The sequence below is a fragment of the Cupressus sempervirens genome, chromosome 10 (assembly GCF_028749045.1).
Source record: "Cupressus sempervirens isolate cs-2001-9-10 chromosome 10, ASM2874904v1, whole genome shotgun sequence".
NCBI lineage: Eukaryota > Viridiplantae > Streptophyta > Pinopsida > Cupressales > Cupressaceae > Cupressus > Cupressus sempervirens.
Window position 1 is genome coordinate 732187830 of NC_143127.1, and position 20171 is coordinate 732208000.

Below are 20171 nucleotides of genomic sequence, written 5' to 3' on the forward strand. Positions count from 1 at the left end.
AGGTTAACAGATTATCATAATTACAAATAATCGTGACCCAATTTAAATTTATGGACACAAACGAAGTCTAGTAAGCATAAACCAAAGGAGCACCAAGGGTGAAATAGTAAACTGCAAACATAAAAACACACACAAAAAAAGATAATGATCTAAGAGCTAATTCTCCTTCTTATGCTTATTTGGATTCTCCACCAAGAGTAGCAACCAATTGCCACAAGGAATCCATGGAGGGAGGGAGTCGTCTCCATGTCCTTAGCATCGTTAAGCTTGTCCTTGCCGCCCTAAAGAAGATGGAGGGTAGTGGCCACAAAATGCATGACACAAACCAAGAAATTTGCCACCCTATCAAATTTGTCCTCCAGATCCCAATTCTTTTTTATTAATTCCGTGATAGTGTCCTCCATCTTGGAATGATCATCCTTCACTAGTGGATATTTTTTATTACCCCCCTTTTGTTTTTTTCCACCTTTGGGATCTTTCAGTTGAGTTTCTCCTAATTGGGGAGGTGATCGTCCCCTGATCCCCAGTCTCATTCCCCACCATAGACTCTGGAGTATTTATTTCAGTTTTAAAAGTGTTTGATACACGGAATGACATAGAACTTTCTTGACCAGTGGTAGGACTATCCTAGACTATGAGGTAGGGCTATCCTAGACTATGTCTTCACTAACTGTCTCCTCATCATCATTTTCCCCACAGGACTTGTTTTCTTACTGCTAATAGTATCATTATTTAACAAATAGTGACACTTAATTGTAATAACAAATTGAATAATAAATTTGTACATTTAATCATAACCACTGTAATTATCTTGAAATCGCTTACAAATGATATCTTAGAAAATATAAATCCAAACTTTGCCACTAAAAGCCCAAGTCGATGGATTTCTATCAAAACTAAAAGTAGGGAAATAAAAATTTCAGGACTTTCCTACCGTTGAAAGTGCGCGTTTCGCTTTTTTGCAGGAATAATGAAATTCACTAAGTGGCAAACACACACTAATGTTATTCTTTTCCACCGTCCAAAGCATCAAATGCTCGATGCTCTCTGTTTTTCTTTAAAGAATAAAACTTTCCCAATATCTAAAGCATTTCCTTCCTCCTACCAATAAATAATCCCTTGGGAACTAACTTCAACGGGCTTGAGGCTTGGGGCTCCTATGCCTAAAGAAAGCCCATCTGAATTTCCTTCATCCATCCGATATGCCCTTACAGAGATTCGAACCAGTGACCTCTCATTCTGTCAATTTGACTTCTAAGCTCTGTAAAACCGATTTCTGTCAATTGCTAAGAATTCATCTGAACAGGAAACAACGTACGTAACATCGACGTAAAGAATCATGTCAGGACGAAGATGGCCTGGAAAGTAACGGGGAATGGACTTTCTTTGGAAACAGGACGTCTGCAACGCACTAAATACGATAAGAACGGAGCTCCAGAGATTCGAACGAGGGTCGAAATGATTGGCGCTGAGATTAGGCTTTTTTCAGATGCGAGGAAGTAACTTGGAGGTCATGTAGGCAACAAAATCCAGAGGTAAGTGTTGATTTTGGTTATTTTAAATTGATAGTGTAATTTGAAGTTCTCTTTTCTGTGAAGTCATCTTTCAATTCGTAGCCATATTAGTTGACTACCTTGCAATTTTTAAATAAAAATGAAAAATACCCTGATTTCGAAACGTGTTAAGCAAACCGGCAAACTCATGTGTTGATTAGATAAAGTGCCACGAGTAAAATTCTTTTATATTTGTAAATCCTTAATTGGTATTGTTAAATTAATCATAATCATTATCAGAGCTTTGCTAAACTGCACCCAGAACATAGCTGTTTGATTTGATTCAGAAGTACACGACGCCTTCGCTGGTTGATAGCTCGCAGGCTTAGTGCCTCGTTGGTCTGAACCCTCCATCCAATATAAAAAGCTACACGAGGCAAGGATGGTTGGGTTTCAAAATGCTGATCGTAGTATTTGTAATTTTCAATTTATTCCATTTTTGTAAATCGAAAATAAATGTTTGCTCATCTATTCCAATCAAGTTCCTAAAGGTAATATTCTATTTGGTATCAAAATAGGACGCGGCTATCCTACCTACAAATTGCACCATTGACTAAATTTCAGAAAAAAGAAAACACAATGATTTTTTTTCAAAATTTCAGCATTTGATCTTCATGATCTGATCTGTACATTTTGTGATCGAAAACAACAAAAAATTTGAGGAAATTTTGCTATGTTTAATGAATCTGAAAAGGAATCATGTTTGACTTTTTGTTTTTTTTGCCTTTCATACATTTGTCTGAAGATTAGCCAGCACCATCAAAATATTGACTTAATTTATGTAAGGTGAAGCTATGTAAACCAATGTTTGTATTCTTAAATTTTTATCTCATGCTTGTAAAAGAAAAACAATTGTTGATTTTTTTGTTCATGACAGATGAAATATTGCAAATGAGCATGTCTATTCGAATAATTGACGATGATTCAAATTTGGAAGACTTCACACGACCTTCAATTTAAATGGTATTTTTGTTATAATTTAATTGCTTATATTTATTTGGATGAAAACTACTTTATCATCAAGTTTAATGAGTGTATTTTAAACATATGAAAATCAATTGAATTTGAATTAGTATGAAAAATAGTTAGAATTATTTCTGACATTTGTTGATCATTCAAATATTATGTTTTTAGAATTTATTTTATTACTGTTAATTTAGTTTATTAAATAATATGATATGGAATTGTCATTATTATTAATGAATATAATCTATTGTAATATTATATTTAAATACTAGACAAGAGTTTACAACACAATGGTAAATTGTACTTAATTAAAAAATAATACTTACATTTAAATATAATATTATTCTAGTCAAATAAATATTACTTTAATTTTTATTTTTTATAGAAATGATTAATAATAATAGCGATTTTAAGTAATCAAATATTATATGTAATATTTTAATTTAATGATATTTGAGAATAATATAAGCACTATTTTTTCTATTATAGTAGTTTTTTTGTTGGCTTGAAATAATTATAAATTAAGTTATCAAACATTAAACTATGTGATATTTATTGAGGTTGATAAAATATATTTCAGTTGCAAGGTAGGGTATCTATAAAGGTCTTACATTTTATTGATGGCATATTTCTATTTTCATACATGAATTAGAATATGACACTTGATTCTCATAAAAATGTTAAGATCGAAATATATATGAAAATGAGAATTTCAACATAAGTAATTTTCTTGTATTAGACAATATTCATTAAATAAGAGATGAATCAAAATTAAGTTCTCGGTCTACTATTGAAGTTGAATGGTTCACAAAGGAACCACCACGAATGAAGTCTTGATCATTGCAAGGCTCCTCCATAAATTAAGAAACAATATTTTTAGAATGTTTATGTTTTATTAAATCATTTCCCCCTCTAATACTCACAAAATATCTTATTTTTGAGTTAAATGATTGTAACCAATGAATTGAATTGTATAATTGATTTATCATGTTCTCCAATATATTGGTTAATATAAATAAATATTTCTCTATGCATTAGTTTGGTTTTTGTATTGTTCAAATATTTAAAAAATGTCAGTTAATTTGTTGGTGGTGGATGAAACCATCAATCATGACTATATATTATTTTATTGCACCCCATAAGATTGGAAAAATTCAATGAATATAAGACGAGTATATCACTAGATTAGTTCACATTTAATCTATAGGGCTATTTATCTTACTATTTCTCATTTCCAAACAAAAGCATTTAATTTTTTCACACATACAAGGGTATATGGAGTTTTCAATTATTAGAATATACACTATAAGTGATTTGATGTGAAAAATAGAATAGGTTAAGTGATATAAGGATGTAAAAGAGAGGGAAGACAAACATGGAGAGAATTTTAAAATAATGGATGGGTGAAGATTAAGCATTTTTTCATTTAAAAGTTTTAGTTTTTTGTGTTAGAGATGGTGAAAGAGATAGGGAGATTCACATGGTTTAGAGTTATATTTTGAGTTCAATTTAATAAAAATAAAAGTGAAATGATAGAGAATGGTAAAAATATATAGGTAAGAAGAAATAACCAATCAAAGGGATTGCAAAATTTGTATTGAAACTTATTTATTTATAGAATTAATATTTCGAAGTGGTCTCCACCAACTACCCTTTGAAATTTAGGTATCCCCCTTAACTTAAATATCATTCTTCCTCACATGAAAGATATAGATAAATGACAAGATCAAAACTAACAAAAAATTAAAATAAATATTTATATTGAAATTGTAAAATTTAGTAATATACTTTTATGAGATTAGGGTAGGTAATCTGTATGTTAAGTCGGGAAGTGGCTTGCAATCGAGGCTGAGGCCCAAAGTGGCTGCCAAGATAACCCATTGTAAGTAGTTTAGTAAGTGATAACATTTCATTAAATGGGTTACAATGAATTAATAAGATTTTGCTACCACGAAAAATCACTAAGGGGCCAGAGGATTAAAAGACTAGCTGGGTAACCTTAGAGTTGACTCATTAGTATGCCTTGTCAATAAAAAAGGATACTAGTATCACATAGTGACTTACTAGTATCCTTTTTTATTGACAAGGCATACTAATGAGTCAACTCTAAGGTTACCCAGCTAGTCTTTTAATCCTCTGGCCCCTTAGTGATTTTTCGTGGTACCAAAATCTTATTAATTCATTGTAACCCATTTAATGAAATGTTATCACTTACTAAACTACTTACAATGGGTTATCTTGGTAGCCAGTTTGGGCCTCAGCCTCCATTGCAAGCCACTTCCTGACTTAACATACAGATTACCTACCCTAGGCTCATAAAAGTAAGAAGTAAAATCATAGGCTTTCAGGTCAAGGTTGATGGAGGGACTCTTCTGCCCTGCACACACCTTGTTCCTCAGTTGAGTATCACAATGGCAAATCACACAGTGACAGAGGATTTCTTCATAGTGGACCTTGATGACATGGAAGTTATTCTAGGCATACAGTGGATGGAGACACTTGATGAATACACCCAGAGTTTCAAACAAATGAACTTCACTTTTGTTGTCAATGAAAAGAAGGTTCTATTGACAAATTAAAATAAGTAATATACTTTTATGAGCCTAGGGTAGGTAATCTGTATGTTAAGTCGGGAAGTGGCTTGCAATGGAGGCTGAGGCCCAAAGTGGCTACCAAGATAACCCATTGTAAGTAGTTTAGTAAGTGATAAAATTTCATTAAATGGGTTAAAATGAATTAATAAGATTTTGGTAACACGAAAAATCACTAAGGGGCCAGAGGATTAAAAGACTAGCTGGGTAACCTTAGAGTTGACTCATTAGTATGCCTTGTCAATACAAAAGGATACTAGTGCCACATAGAGTCCCTAGGGGTTATTCAATAATAAATCTTCTTATACTGTCATTAGTATGCCTCTAAATCAACTAAGATGAAAATTTTACTCTATTTTATAAGAAGTAAGAACCAAGCAATATTTCTTAGAAAAACCAGACAATATTAGTACAACAAAATGTATCGTACGATAAAGTTGACAATATTTTGGTGATACTTTTCTCCTAGATGATTGTTTTGTTTAAGGAGGGTGATATAAATGACTAGTGTCAGGCGATAGATTTTATAGCAGGTAGGTGATACATTTTTAGTAAAAAATGTCATACGATAGAGTGACAGTGAATTGTGAAAAAAACAGATTTGAGTTAAAAAAAACTTGTGTTTTAGGTTGATTGTTGAATATTTTTGAACCAAAGTGTTATGTAGATAGTATAGGACCTCATTTTTCATTAGAGAACAACATGGTTTGCAAATAGTAAGGGTGATTCATATGTCTCAAATAGTTGGACAAGCAATAAAGCAACCTTACCAACACGCAATTGTGATATCAAAGAAAATTCCTACCAATGTTGACGACTGGAAGAAGTGACGATGCCTCTAAATCAACTAAGATGAAAATTTGACTCTATTTTATAAGAAGTAAGAACCAAGCAATATTTCTCAGAAAAACTAGACAATATTAGTAAAACAGAATGTATCGTACAATAAAGTTGACAATATTTTGGTGATACTTTTCTCCTAGATGATAGTTTTTTTTAAGGAGGGTTATATATATCACTAGTGTCAGGCGATAGACTTTATAGCAGGTAGGTGATACATTTTTGGTAAAAAATGTCATACGATAGAGTGACAGTGAATTGTGAAAAAGGCATATTTGAGATTAAAAAAAGTCATGTTTTAGGTTGATTGTTGAATATTTTTGAACCAAAGTGTTATGTAGATAGTATAGGACCTCATTTTTCATTAGAGAACAACATGGTTTGCAAATAGTAAGGGTGATTCACATGGCTCAAATAGTTGCACAAGCAATAAAGCAACCTTACCAACACGCAATTGTGATATCAAAGAAAATTCCTACCAAAAATATTAAGATAATTCATATTAATAAGGTTATTAGTATTGACAAGGCATACTAATGAGTCAACTCTAAGGTTACCTAGCTAGTCTTTTAATCCTCTGGCCCCTTAGTGATTTTTCGTGGTACCAAAATCTTATTAATTCATTTTATCCCATTTAATGAAATGTTGTCACTTACTAAACTACTTACAATGGGTTATATTGGCATCCACTTTGGGCCTCAGCCTCCATTTCTGCCACAAACAAAAGGGGCTAGCCTCCATTGCAAGCCACTTCCCGACTTAGCATACAGATTACCTACCCTAGCAATAGGAATGAGAAGGCATGGGGAGTCAAGCCAACTATTGGTCACTGTATTAAAAAGGTAATCGCTAGATTTCACTTGTAGGACTTGAAAAAGGTTTCAAACTATTAAGAAACAACTAAAAACACCAAGTTATAAACACTTCTTTTTAGGTTCCAAAATATTCCTTCTCTATTTGCAATTGTAGGAATGAGAAGGCACGGGGAGTCAAGATAGCCTAGGATTTAGTGTTTTTACTTGTTTCTTAATAGTTTGGAACCTTTTTCAAGTCCTACAAGTGAAATCTAGTGATTACCTTTTTAATACAGTGACCAATAGTTGGCTTGACTCCCCACCTAGGGTAGGTAATCTGTATGTTAAGTCGGGAAGTGGTTTGCAATGGAGGCTAAGGCCCAAAGTGGCTACCAAGATAACCCATTGTAAGTAGTTTAGTAAGTGATAACATTTAATTAAATGGGTTAGAATGAATTAATAAGATTTTGGTACCACAAAAAATCACTAAGGGGCCAGAGGATTAAAAGACTAGCTAGGTAACCTTAGAGTTGACTCATTAGTATGCCTTGTCAATACAAAAGGATACTAGTGCCACATAGAGTCCCTAGGGGTTATGCAATAATAAATCTTTTTATATTTTCATTAGTATGCCTCTAAATCAACTAAGATGAAAATTTGACTCTATTTTATAAGAAGTAAGAACCAAGCAATATTTCTTAGAAAAACCAGACAATATTAGTACAACAAAATGTATCGTACGATAAAGTTGACAATATTTTGGTGATACTTTTCTCCTAGATGATAGTTTTTTTTAATGAGGGTGATATACATCACTAGTGTCAGGCGATAGACTTTATAGCAGGCAGGTGATACATTTTTAGTAAAAAATGTCATACGATAAAGTGAGTGAATTGTGAAAAAGGCATATTTGAGTTAAATAAAACTTATGTTTTAAGTTGATTGTTGAATATTTTTGAACCAAAGTGTTATGTAGATAGCATAGGAGCTCATTTTTCATTAGAGAACAACATGGTTTGCAAATAGTAAGGGTGATTCACATGTCTCAAATAGTTGGACAAGCAATAAAGCAACCTTACCAACACGCAATTGTGATATCAAAGAAAATTCCTACCAATGTTGATGAATGGATGAAGTGACGATGCCTCTAAATCAACTAAGATGAAAATTTGACTCTATTTTATAAGAAGTAAGAACCAAGCAATATTTCTTAGAAAAACCAAACAATATTAGTACAACAGAATGTATCGTACGATAAAGTTGACAATATTTTGGTGATACTTTTCTCCTAGATGATAGTTTTGTTTAAGGAGGGTGATATACATCACTAGTGTCAGGCGATAGAATTTATAGAAGGTAGGTGATACATTTTTAGTAAAAAATGTCATATGATAGAGTGACAATGAATTGTGAAAAAGGCAGATTTGAGTTAAAAAAAAAAACTTATGTTTTAAGTTGATTGTTGAATATTTTTGAACCAAAGTGTTATGTAGATAGTATAGGACCTCATTTTCATTAGAGAACAACATGGTTTGCAAATAGTAAGGGTGATTCACATGTCTCAAATAGTTGGACAAGCAATAAAGAAACCTTACCAACACACAATTGTGATATCAAAGAAAATAAAGTGAATCAATACAACATGAATAACCCAAATTACCCAGCTAGTCTTTTAATCCTCTGACCCCTTTTGTTTGTGGTAGCAATGGAGGCTGAGGCCCAAAGTGGTTGCCAAGATAACCCATTCTAAGTAGTTTAGTAAGTGATAACATTTCATTAAATGGTTTAAAATGAATTAATAAGATTTTGGTACCATGAAAAATCACTAAGGGGCCAGAGGATTAAAAGAGTAAATATTTTTGGTAGGAATTTTATTAATTCATTTTAACCTAAACTTTCATATTTTATTAATTCATATATTGGGTTAATAAAAAGGGATTTTGTTGAATATTTTGATAGAGTGACAGTGAATTGTGTAAAAGGCAGATTTGAGTTAAAAAAAACTTATGTTTTAGGTTGATTGTTGAATATTAGGTTGGTTAGTTGTTTCTTAATAGTTTGGAACCTTTTTCAAGTCCTAAAGTGAAATCTAGTGATTACCTTTTTAATACAATGACCAATAGTTGGCTTGACTCCCCATGCCTTCTCATTCCTATTCCTAGGGTAGGTAATCTGTATGTTAAGTCGGGAAGTGGCTTGTAATGGAGGCTGAGGCCCAAAGTGGCTGCCAAGATAACCCATTGTAAGTAGTTTAGTAAGTGATAACATTATTTTAAATGGGTTAAAATGAATTAATAAGATTTTGGTACTAATTTGTATCAATAACACTACTTATCTTCATACCTCTACCACCCCGTTAGAAGAATACAAGGAAGAAGTTGCTGCTCCACTAGAAGAGAGAAGAAAAAGGAGAGAAGAGAAGACAGTAGTAGAGAAGGGAGAAGAAGAAAAGAAAGATCCTATTTTTTTTAAAAAAAATTTTGAAAATTTTTAACACCATGTATTTTTATGGAGTATTAATTGCAAGTTATAAACACCTTTCCTTTCTTCTTTGGCAGTTCCTCTTCTTTTTTAGATTCATGTTCTTCTATTTCTTCACCTTCTTCTTCTTCATCTTCTTCATCCTCTCTTTTACCTTCAATAAGCATTAGAGGGCCAGTTGCAGTTTTCAATTTTGCTATCTTCCTCTTGCCTTTGCTTATAGCCTAGGGTAGCTTGATTTCAAGCTCAATTCTAGCCTTTGCTTCAGTGGCATACTAATGAGTCAACTCTAAGGTTACCTAGCTAGTCTTTTAATTCTCTGGCTCCTTAATGATTTTTCGTGGTACCAAAATCTTATTAATTCATTTTAACCCATTTAATGAAATGTTATCACTTACTAAACTACTTACAATGGGTTATCTTGGCAGCCACTTTGGGCCTCAGCCTACATTGCTACCACAAACAAAAGGGGCCAGAGGATTAAAAGACTAGCTAGGTAATTTGGGTTATTCATGTTGTATTTATTCACTTTATTTTCTTTGATTTTGATAGAGTGACAATGAATTGTGAAAAAGGCAGATTTGAGTTTAAAAAAACTTATGTTTTAGGTTGATTGTTGAATATTTTAACCCATATTTTGTTAATAAAAATATTAGAAACTATGAAACATTTGAAGAATGAATAATTACTAAAATCTTAGGTTGATTGTTGTGAGTTATTCAAAATGACGAAATAAAGCAACCTAAATCAAGCAATCTTAAGAATAAAATTTAATTTCAAGGCAATTTTGGGAGTTAGGGATGATGAAAGAGTAGTTTTAGGTTGATTGTTTTGAGTTATTCCACAAAATTAGTACCAAAATCTTATTAATTCATTTTAACCCATTTAATGAAATGTTATCACTTACTAAATTACTTACAATGGGTTATCTTGGCAGCCATTTTGGGCCTCAGCCTCCATTGCTACCACAAACAAAAGGGGCCAGAGGATTAAAAGACTAGCTAGGTAATTTGGGTTATTCATGTTGTATTGATTCACTTTATTTTCTTTGAAAATGATAGAGTGATACTAAATTGTGAAAAGGGCAGATTTGAGTTAAAAAAAACTTATGTTTTAGGTTGATTGTTGAATATTTTTGAACCAAAGTGTTATGTAGATAGTATAGGACCTCATTTTTCATTATCCTTTTGTATTGACAAGGCATACTAATGAGTCAACTCTAAGGTTACCCAGCTAGTCTTTTAATCCTCTGGCCCCTTAGTGATTTTTCGTGGTACCAAAATCTTATTAATTCATTTTAACCCATTTAATGAAATGTTATCACTTACTAAACTACTTACAATGGGTTATCTTGGCAGCCACTTTCGGCCTCAGCCTCCATTGCAAGCCACTTCCTGACTTAACATACAAATTACCTACCCTAGGCTCATAAAAGTCTATTACTTATTTTAATTTGTCAATACAACCATCTTTTCATTGACAACCAAAGTGAAGTTCATCTGTTTGAAACTCTAAGTGTATTTATCAAGTGTCTCCATCCACTGTATGCCTAGAATAACTTCCATGTCATCAAGGTCCACTATGAAGAAATCCTCTGTCACCGTGTGATTTGCCATTGTGATACTCAACTAAGGAACAAGGTGCGTGCAGGGCAGAAGAGTCCCTCCATCAACCTTGACCTGAAAGCATGTGATTTTACTTCTTACTTTTATGAGCCTAGGGTAGGTAATCTGTATGTTAAGTCAGGAAGTGGCTTGCAATGGAGGTTGAGGCCCAAATTGGCTGCCAAGATAACCCATTGTAAGTAGTTTAGTAAGTGATAACATTTCATTAAATGGGTTAAAATGAATTAATATGATTTTGGTACCAAAAAAAATCACTAAAAAGACTAGCTGGGTAACCTTAGAGTTGACTCATTAGTATGCCTTGTCAATACAAAAGGATACTAGTATCACATAGTGACTCTATGTGGCACTAGTATCCTTTTGTATTGACAAGGCATACTAATGAGTCAACTCTAAGGTTACCCAGCTAGTCTTTTAATGCTCTAGCCCCTTAGTGATTTTTCGTGGTACCAAAATCTTATTAATTCATTTTAACCCATTTAATGAAATATTATCACTTACTAAACTACTTACAATGGGTTATCTTGGCAGCCACTTTGGGCCTCAGCCTCCATTGCAAGCCACTTCCCAACTTAACATATAGATTACCTACCCTAGGCTCATAAAAATATATTACTAAATTTTACAACTTCAATATAAATATTTATATCACAATTGTGTGTTGGTAAGGTTGGAGGAGTCCTAGATCAATTAGGTAGTGGGAAAGGTATAGAGTGACAATTGAATATGGTTGACCTATGCTTTTCTATCTAATTTAGCAAGTTGATGACAAAGGAAACAAATCTTTGGTGATAGATCCAATATCTTGATCTCCTGCAACCACTTTTATCATTCCCTAGGTCCTAATAATAATACTTCAATGATTTAGAAGACCAGTGCCTTCGCTTATTCAGGCAACACAGTCAATTACTATGAAGATCATCATGTACAACTTTATAAAGTTCTATGTACTTAAACTAGAAACTATTTTACTACCCAAACACAATTCTTCCTAAAGACAATCTCCTTTAACTCTATTGAAATCAGGAAGATTGTCTCTAGCACTTATTCCTTGTGCAAATGTTTCTCATGAATCTAGTAATCCATCTATAGCCATCAGTGCCAATTCCAGTTCACTAATTATGGTTCCTATACTTGCAAGTTCATCTCTTAGACTGGCAACTCTTAGGAAGTAAGAATTCATCGATTCTCCCTTCTTTATTTGTATATGATTAAGTTTCCTTTTTAGTGCAAGAACTCTAGTTGCATTGTTAACCTCATATGCATTTAATAATGCTTTCATCATATCAAATGTTGTTTGATGTTTTGTTAGCATGGGTACTATCTCATTTTTCACTCCATCTAATATGATCCGTATGGCTTTCCTGTTCCCTTTACTCCACATGTTGTTTGGATGCTAAGTCAATAAATTGGTTTACATCATTTTCTTCAAGAATAATCATGATTCTAAATTTCCATGCCTCAAAATATTCTTTCTCATCAAACCTGTCCTCGGGTCTGATTATGTATGCCATTGAAGATTGAAGATATCAAGTTTGATTATTTAATTTGCAGAGCCTAGGTTCGACTACCAAAGCTCTGATACCATCTAAATATTCTGCAAATTTTGAATATCGAATCTAAGATAAAACCTTCTTAGACTTGTTGTTCTAATCTTCTTTAATGTCAAACCTTGAAAAGAGATGATAATATTAATTGACTTTCTTTTTATTTAATTAAATTATTAAATATGTACTTCAGTTTAAAATATTTATTTTAAAAGTCTAATTTAAGAAGGTAAATAAAAATAGAATTATAATATTAAAAGATGAACAATTTAATATTGTTTTAATTAATAATTATTAAATTGGAGTTGCATTTAAATAATCATCTTTAATTATTTTTATTAATTTAAATAATAAACCATGCTTTAAATAGTGCTTACACTAATTAATAGAGTGGAGGAAAAGAAAATATAAAAGAATATTTTAATTATAAAGTTCTTTAAATGTGCATGAAAGAATTAAATTTAGAAGGTTTGATTAAAGTTCTAATTGGACATGCATTCTTTTTGGCATCTCTTTCTCATTATTTATGATTTTAAGCTCTAAGTTTTAAAGCATGGAGCATAAATGAATTATAATATCAATTAGGTAGTAGGAAAGGTATAGAGTGACAATTGAATATGGTTGACCTATGCTTTTCTATCTAATTTAGCAAGTTGATGACAAAGGAAACAACTCTTTGGTGATAGATCCAATATCTTGATCTCCTGCAACCACTTTTATCATTCCCTTGGACCCAATAATAATACTTCAATGATTTAGAAGACTAGTGCCTTCGCTTATTCAGGCAACATAGTCAATTACTATGAAGATCATCACGTACAACTTTATAAAGTTCTATGCACTTAAACTAGAAACTATTTTATTACCCAGACGCTAGTCAAATCAACAAATAATAAACACCAAGACGTCTCCCATCCTTGGCGGATATGGTGAAATCTAGTGGCACCGCTGAGGATGGGGAACAGAGTCCACAAGTCCTAGGTGCATCCAAATCTCTGAGACGTGGGGCAAAAAGAGGGGGGACACGGCCTGTGTTACTATTGTTCACACTAACCATTGGCATGCCTTGCCATTGCTATAACAATTAAACCCTTCCTAAAGTGACCGAAAACACTTTTCAAAAGAATAATGTATAATAATAAAAATATATTTAATTTTATTGAATTAGAAACTATGAAACATTTGAAAAAACTCAATGAATTAAAAAATAATTTTAAATTTATATAGAATAATTTTTTATTATAAAATTAAATATATTTATATTATTATACAGTATTCTTAATAACTCTAAGGTTACCCAGGTAGTCTTTTAATCCTCTGGCCCCTTTTGTTTGTGGTAGCAATGGAGGCTGAGGCCCAAAGTGGCTGCCAAGATAACCCATTATAAGTAGTTTAGTAAGTGATAACATTTCATTAAATGTGTTAAAATGAATTAATAAGATTTTAGTACCACGAAAAATCACTAAGGAGCCAGAGGATTAAAAGATTCCTCACCAATTGAGGGTAAACAATGTAAGGCCAAGCATTGGGATCCTACATGTTGCCTCTTTTGTACAATCTGGGGTAGTGTGTTTTCCTTCCTGCGAGCAGATATACCTTGAGTGAGAATTTGTGTGAACAATTGGGGGTGGTCAAAGATAAGAAGAACTTCTATATGATTTCATAAGTGCCACACAAGTGGTATTTAAATTTTCATCTTAGTTGATTTACTAGTGACTCTATGTGGCACTAGTATCCTTTTGTATTGACAAGGCATACTAATGAGTCAACTCTAAGGTTACCCAGCGAGTCTTTTAATCCTGTGGCCCCTTAGTGATTTTTTGTGGTACCAAAATCTTATTAGTTCATTTTAACCCATTTAATGAAATGTTATCACTTACTAAACTACTTACAATGGGTTATCTTGGCAGCCACTTTGGGCCTCAGCTTCCATTGCAAGCCACTTCCCGACTTAACATACAGATTACCTACCCTAGGCTCATAAAAGTATATAACTAAATTTTACAACTTCAATATAAATTATTATTTTTTATCACCTACAATGACTTATGCTTCTGACTAGTAGCAAACCATCAGGAATATCCTCTGTAATAATATCTTTATACTCATTTGACAAACCAATGTTAGAGTTACCCAGCTAGTCTTTTAATCCTTTGGCCCCCTAGTGACTCTATGTGGCACTAGTATCGTTTTGTATTGACAAAGCATAGTAATGAGTCAACTCTAAGGTTACCCAGCTAGTCTTTTAATCCTCTGGCCCCTTAGTGATTTTTCGTGGTACCAAAATCTTATTAATTCATTTTAACCCATTTAATGAAATGTTATCACTTACTAAACTACTTACAATGGGTTATCTTGGCAGCCACTTTGGGCTTCAGCCTCCATTGCAAGCCACTTCCCGACTTAACATATAGATTACCTACCCTAGGCTCATAAAAGAGTTACCTAGCTAGTCTTTTAATCTTTCAGCCCCCTAGTGACTCTATGTGGCACTAGTATCCTTTTGTATTAACAAGGCATACTAATGAGTCAACTCTAAGGTTACCCAGCTAGTCTTTTAATCTTCTGGCCCCTTAGTGATTTTTCATAGTACCAAAATCTTATTAATTCATTTTAACCCATTTAATGAAATGTTATCACTTACTAAACTACTTACAATGGGTTATCTTGGCAGCCACTTTGGGCCTCAGCCTCCATTGCAAGCCACTTCCCGACTTAACATACAAATTACCTACCCTAGGCTCATAAAAGTATAAATCAAAGAATCAAAAATTTCACCTCAGCCCTATACAAGTGACTATTATAGTGAACAATATAGTTGCAATTACTTTGCTTTTTTGTTGGAAATTTCCCCAATGATTGGGCAGAAGTAGATTCAAAAGCAAGGTCATTAGTCTACCAAGCAAGAAAGGCATGTCATTAGAAAATATTAAGCAACAATGTTGAAAGAAAATAGAAAATAGAGTCTTCAAAATCTATTCTCACCGGGGTGTGGCTGAAAACATATATACACTACAAAAAAAAAAAGATGAATTTGAGAATTAAGATGTAGTCCATCCTTTTCTTAAGGGCAATCTCTCGATAGAAGATGAGGGAATGGCATAGAAAGTGAGAGAATATGCGAATATCCTAAGGATTCAACTTGAGTTGTAACACATTGACCTCCAGAGCGAAGAGGGGCTTCAAAAATTAAAAGACTAGCTAGGTAACTCTAAAAAAAAATTAAAATTAAAATAAATATTTATATTGAAGTTGTAAAATTTACACAAGTTATATATATAAAACTCTTCATTTTTATATAAAACATAAATTTTAAAATGTCATAATGGAAAGGTCAAAATCATTTAAAATATCTAAATTAAAAAATAACAAATGATTTTATTTTTTAAGATTGTATAAGTAATTTTATTTTCAAGACAATTGAAATTGATATAGATATTTTGTTATTGAAGATTCTAAATTTTCAGTTTTTCAAATTGAAGGTAATAATTTGATAAATCAATATGAAAACATTGCTAATTAAACTTGAAATAATGGTGATCAATGAGTAGGGTTGCCACATAGATGGTATAATTGGAAGAAGAGAAGGTCATAGAGGTTTTTTTTTTTTTTTTCTGATGAAGGTCATTCACAAAGATGTTTTAGGTACCCGATACAGGCCCACGCAAAGAGAAAGCCGTAGAAGTTTTGCACAACCAACAACAAATGGTACCCCCTTTGCACAATCTGATCGCACATGAAACGGAGGATTAACGGACATTTCTTCTAGAGAAGCTGATATCCTACAGGTCTGGGGTTCGAGTCATAGCCATAGTTTCCCTTATATGAGGTCCTTGGCCAGAATTTTCAGATCAACGTGGGCAGTTTGCTTAAAAGCGGTGTACGACCATAGGAGACATCCCCATCGCCCAATTCTCCTATACACTATTGGTTACTTTTTCATCATTGATTTATCTGCTATCTCTTGGTGTGTGTCTTTTGAGATCCTCTTCATGTTGACACGCTTGTAGTATATATATTAATTCACAAAGTCATTCCAATGTCTTAATTTATTGAGAAAATAATATTGACCGTCGATCATTTGATCCATCAGTTGTTGCAATATCGTCGGAGGCAAAACGAGTTAATAAATAGATTACAAATCAAGACAGCCGAGGAGGAAGGTACTAACAAGATACTCAGGTGTAGTTTGGAAAATTCTGGGAAAATTTGTTCCGAAGTGCAGCCATGAATTTTTTTCTGCCAATAAAGCTTGCGTAGAGAACATCTTTGGGTAAAAATTGAAGAAGTTTTTGTCTTCTTTGCAAATATATAAAAAAGATGGCTTTGTGAAATCTAATTTGCGGTGTAAAGATGAGGATTCTTGGAGAATAGAAGTTTGGGAGCTTTGTCCATATATTGGCTTTTTGGGGGATCATGTGTAAGGTAAAATGGGGAAAGAAAGAGAGACGAGGTAGAGATCAAGAAAAATGATAATAGGATGCTGGATAGAGAGAGATGCTAAATATGATAATTAGTAAGAGATTTGTGACAAAGTTAGGTAAGGAGGAAATTGTGAGATTCATGTGAGAGAGAGAGGGTGAGGAAATCACTTTAGAGGGTGAGGAAATCATGGTGAAGTGGTTGTGAGAGGGGAAGAGAAATGTGGATGGGGTGTGATGTGAGAGACATGAAAGGGGGATGCTGGAATAGATGAGGTGGAGCTAGAGAAAGATGATAATTAAGGCTTAGGATATATTTTTTTCAATAGGTTAAGGGGTGGGGAAGGGGGTGTGGGGGCAGAGAGAGAGAGAGAGAGATGTGCAAGAAAGAGACAATGAATTAGGATGAAAAGAGGACGAGAGGAGGAGGGGAGATGGTTAAAGAGGGTAATAATATGTTAAGGAGAGAGGGTTAATTACAAGTGATACATGTCAGAGCGAGTTAGAGGATAGGGAGAGCAGAACAGACATTGGATAGAGATAAAGAGTAAATAGGGGAGAAAAAAAGTAAGAGTAGGGATTGAAGAGTCCTATGTCTATGTGCGTGTATGAAAGAGGGAGATGGGGAAGAGGGTGAAAGACATGAAGTAGGGAGAGACAAAGGATACTTAAACTAATAGATGGTGAAAGTGAGAGTGAAAAAGGGATGAAGGGAGGATTGATATGAGGGTGAGATGAGATAGAGGAATAAAATTGGGTAGGGAAGAGACATAAGATAGAAATAAAGAAAAATGATAATAGGATTTAGCATACACATACATGGGGGGGGAGGTGCGCAGAGAGAGAGAGAGCGAGCGAGATGGTAAATATGGTAATTAGCAAGAGAGATTTGTGACTAAGTTAGATAAGGAGGTAAGGGTGAGAGAAATGTGGGGGAGAGAGGGGAGAGGGGATGAAAAATGTGGGATGAGGGTGTGATGTTAGAGACATAAAATAAGGAAGGCGTGATAGATGAGGTGGAGCTAAAGAAAGATGATAATTAAGGATTAAGATAGATTTTTTCTCAATAGCTTAAGGGGGGAGAGAGAGAAAGAGAGAGACTAAGATAGATTTTTCCTCAATAGGTTAAGGGGACAGGGAATGGGGGAGAGGGAGAGGGAGAGAGAGAGAGAGAGAGAGAGAGAGAGAAAGAGAGAGAGATGTTAGATATTAATTGATGGTGAGAGCAGGATATGAAATATTTGAAAATGAATATGTATAATTGTACAATTTATGTCATGTAGCCAAAAATATAATTAGCTGGTTTAATTATTTAAATTTTATTTGATTTAATTTTTAATATATATTTAATTTTAATTTAATTTTCAAATATATTTATAATTTTTTAGTTATTTATTATTACTATTTTATTTAATATTTCAAACAAAATATTAAATACTAATCAATATGAGAGAAGAAGAGGTAACTCTCAATTACGAACCTATGTCTAATAGAGTGAGAAATCTAATTATCTTCTTTGTTTAGAAGTTTGGTTTTAGACATATTTGTATCTTTTTAAATAGATATATAATTGATTTTAACCTATCGCATACTACACAAATATATACATAAATATATCAAATATTATTTTTAATTATCATCCAAAAATTTTGAGCATGCCCATTGCACACTAAGGTGCCATTGCTAGAATATTTTCATAATGACAAGCACAAATTTTTCGACATACGCCATCGTTCTCTTTTCTGAAAGTTATGAGCTACTTCGTAGCACTAAAGGATGGCCCCACATAGATTCTACGGGTTTACCATAATAATTTACCCATGGCAGTCAATTATGTTTATCCACTATTCAGTCCAAAATAAAATTATTCGTAAACGGAACGCGCAAGCTTCTTGGAGACGACAAACTCTGGAGGGGCAAAAAATTCTTTACAAAATCAACAATTTCAGGGCAAGCTGGCCGTTTTTGCCATGAAAATTCCACAACGCCTGACTTATTCCAGAAAATTATTTCTCTTATATAAAGCTTTCAATGTCTTGTATTTGTCTCCAAGGGTTTCTGTGCATCTGTGCCCGGAATATGTTGATTTCTCAATTTCGTTCAGCTCTTCGAAAGGCCCTTTTAAAGCTCAGATTTTTGAAAAAGAGCGAAGAAAGCATTAGCTTCCAGATGAATCACGAGCTGTCATTTACAAAGAGAGCCTCGAGAACACGAACAAAAACGGTGCAACATCTTTTCTTGCGCATCAAGTTACCTTGCATTAAGTCCCGCAGTATTACTAAAGATTGCAATTTTAGCGGTGAAATGAATGAGGAGTGTGTCAATATAGAAAAGGAAGGAAGACAGGTCTGTAGTAAAGCCGTGCACAGCGATGAGGAATCGGTGAATACAAAAGCCGAGATTTTTATAACGAATTTTCACGGGCAGCTTGTTCTGGAACGACAAACTTCTGCGCTAAGATACCAAGAAATGCTTGACAGAGGCCTTGCATAACTTACTTTCAGTCATTGCCATTTGGTATTCCTCTACCTCCAAGGTTATTTTTTCTTCAATTTCTAATAATTTTATTAAATTATAATACGGCGCATCAGATTTCTATTTGGTTGGGAATATCCAGATCCATATCCCCTACTCTATCAACTGAGTTTCATATTTCATTGTCTTAGATCCTGCTATACGCATAATCAGACCATATATTAGAATTGGCTTTTTTATTGTTCTGTTTGTATGTATGTCGATTCTATTGTCTATTGTTTTAACCTTGAGTGGTTTCGTCACTTCGCCATGTTGATTTACAATTTATCTTAATTAAAAATATTCATCATTCATTGGTCTGTGTCATATATTACAGGTATGGCCGGCTTTCTGTGATGCTTACTTATCTGGATTTCGGGAAAGTTCTGAATGGTGTAAATAATTTTTTTCATAATATTTTGCCCATAAAATAATTTCAAAAGAATGAGTCATTTGTTTTGACATTATTATTTTTACAATTAATTAATATTTTTTTCATTTTAAAAAATACTAAATGTAATATAAAAGATTTAATAGAGAATTTGTTTTCCATTTAGTAAGTTTTTATTATGAGTATTTGTATTTTCAATATAAAAGTTCAAGATTACATTATGGCATATTTATACATTTATAATATAAGAAAGAAAGATCAATCTATAATTTTACCGTATTCATTGTTAGATATATGATAGATCTTAGAATGCTCTTATAAATATTTTTTCTTGATGTATTTTCTTATTGTCGACATTAAGAATACTTTAATTGTGAGAATGTTATTCTTTAACAACGTGTGTTTTTCCATTAGAAAAATAAGGACCTTTTCTTTTAGCTTTCAAAAT

The 20171-nt window shown here is 33.0% G+C and overlaps 1 long non-coding RNA gene across 1 annotated transcript; it reads left to right on the forward strand.

The window, feature by feature from the left end:
* Nucleotides 1-1112: 1112 nt before the first annotated feature.
* On the forward strand, nucleotides 1113-19899 carry LOC149535934 (uncharacterized). Its single transcript, XR_016357072.1, has 3 exons — nucleotides 1113-1535; nucleotides 2431-2516; nucleotides 19670-19899. It is a non-coding gene; the product is annotated as an uncharacterized LOC149535934 (long non-coding RNA).
* Nucleotides 19900-20171: the final 272 nt, after the last annotated feature.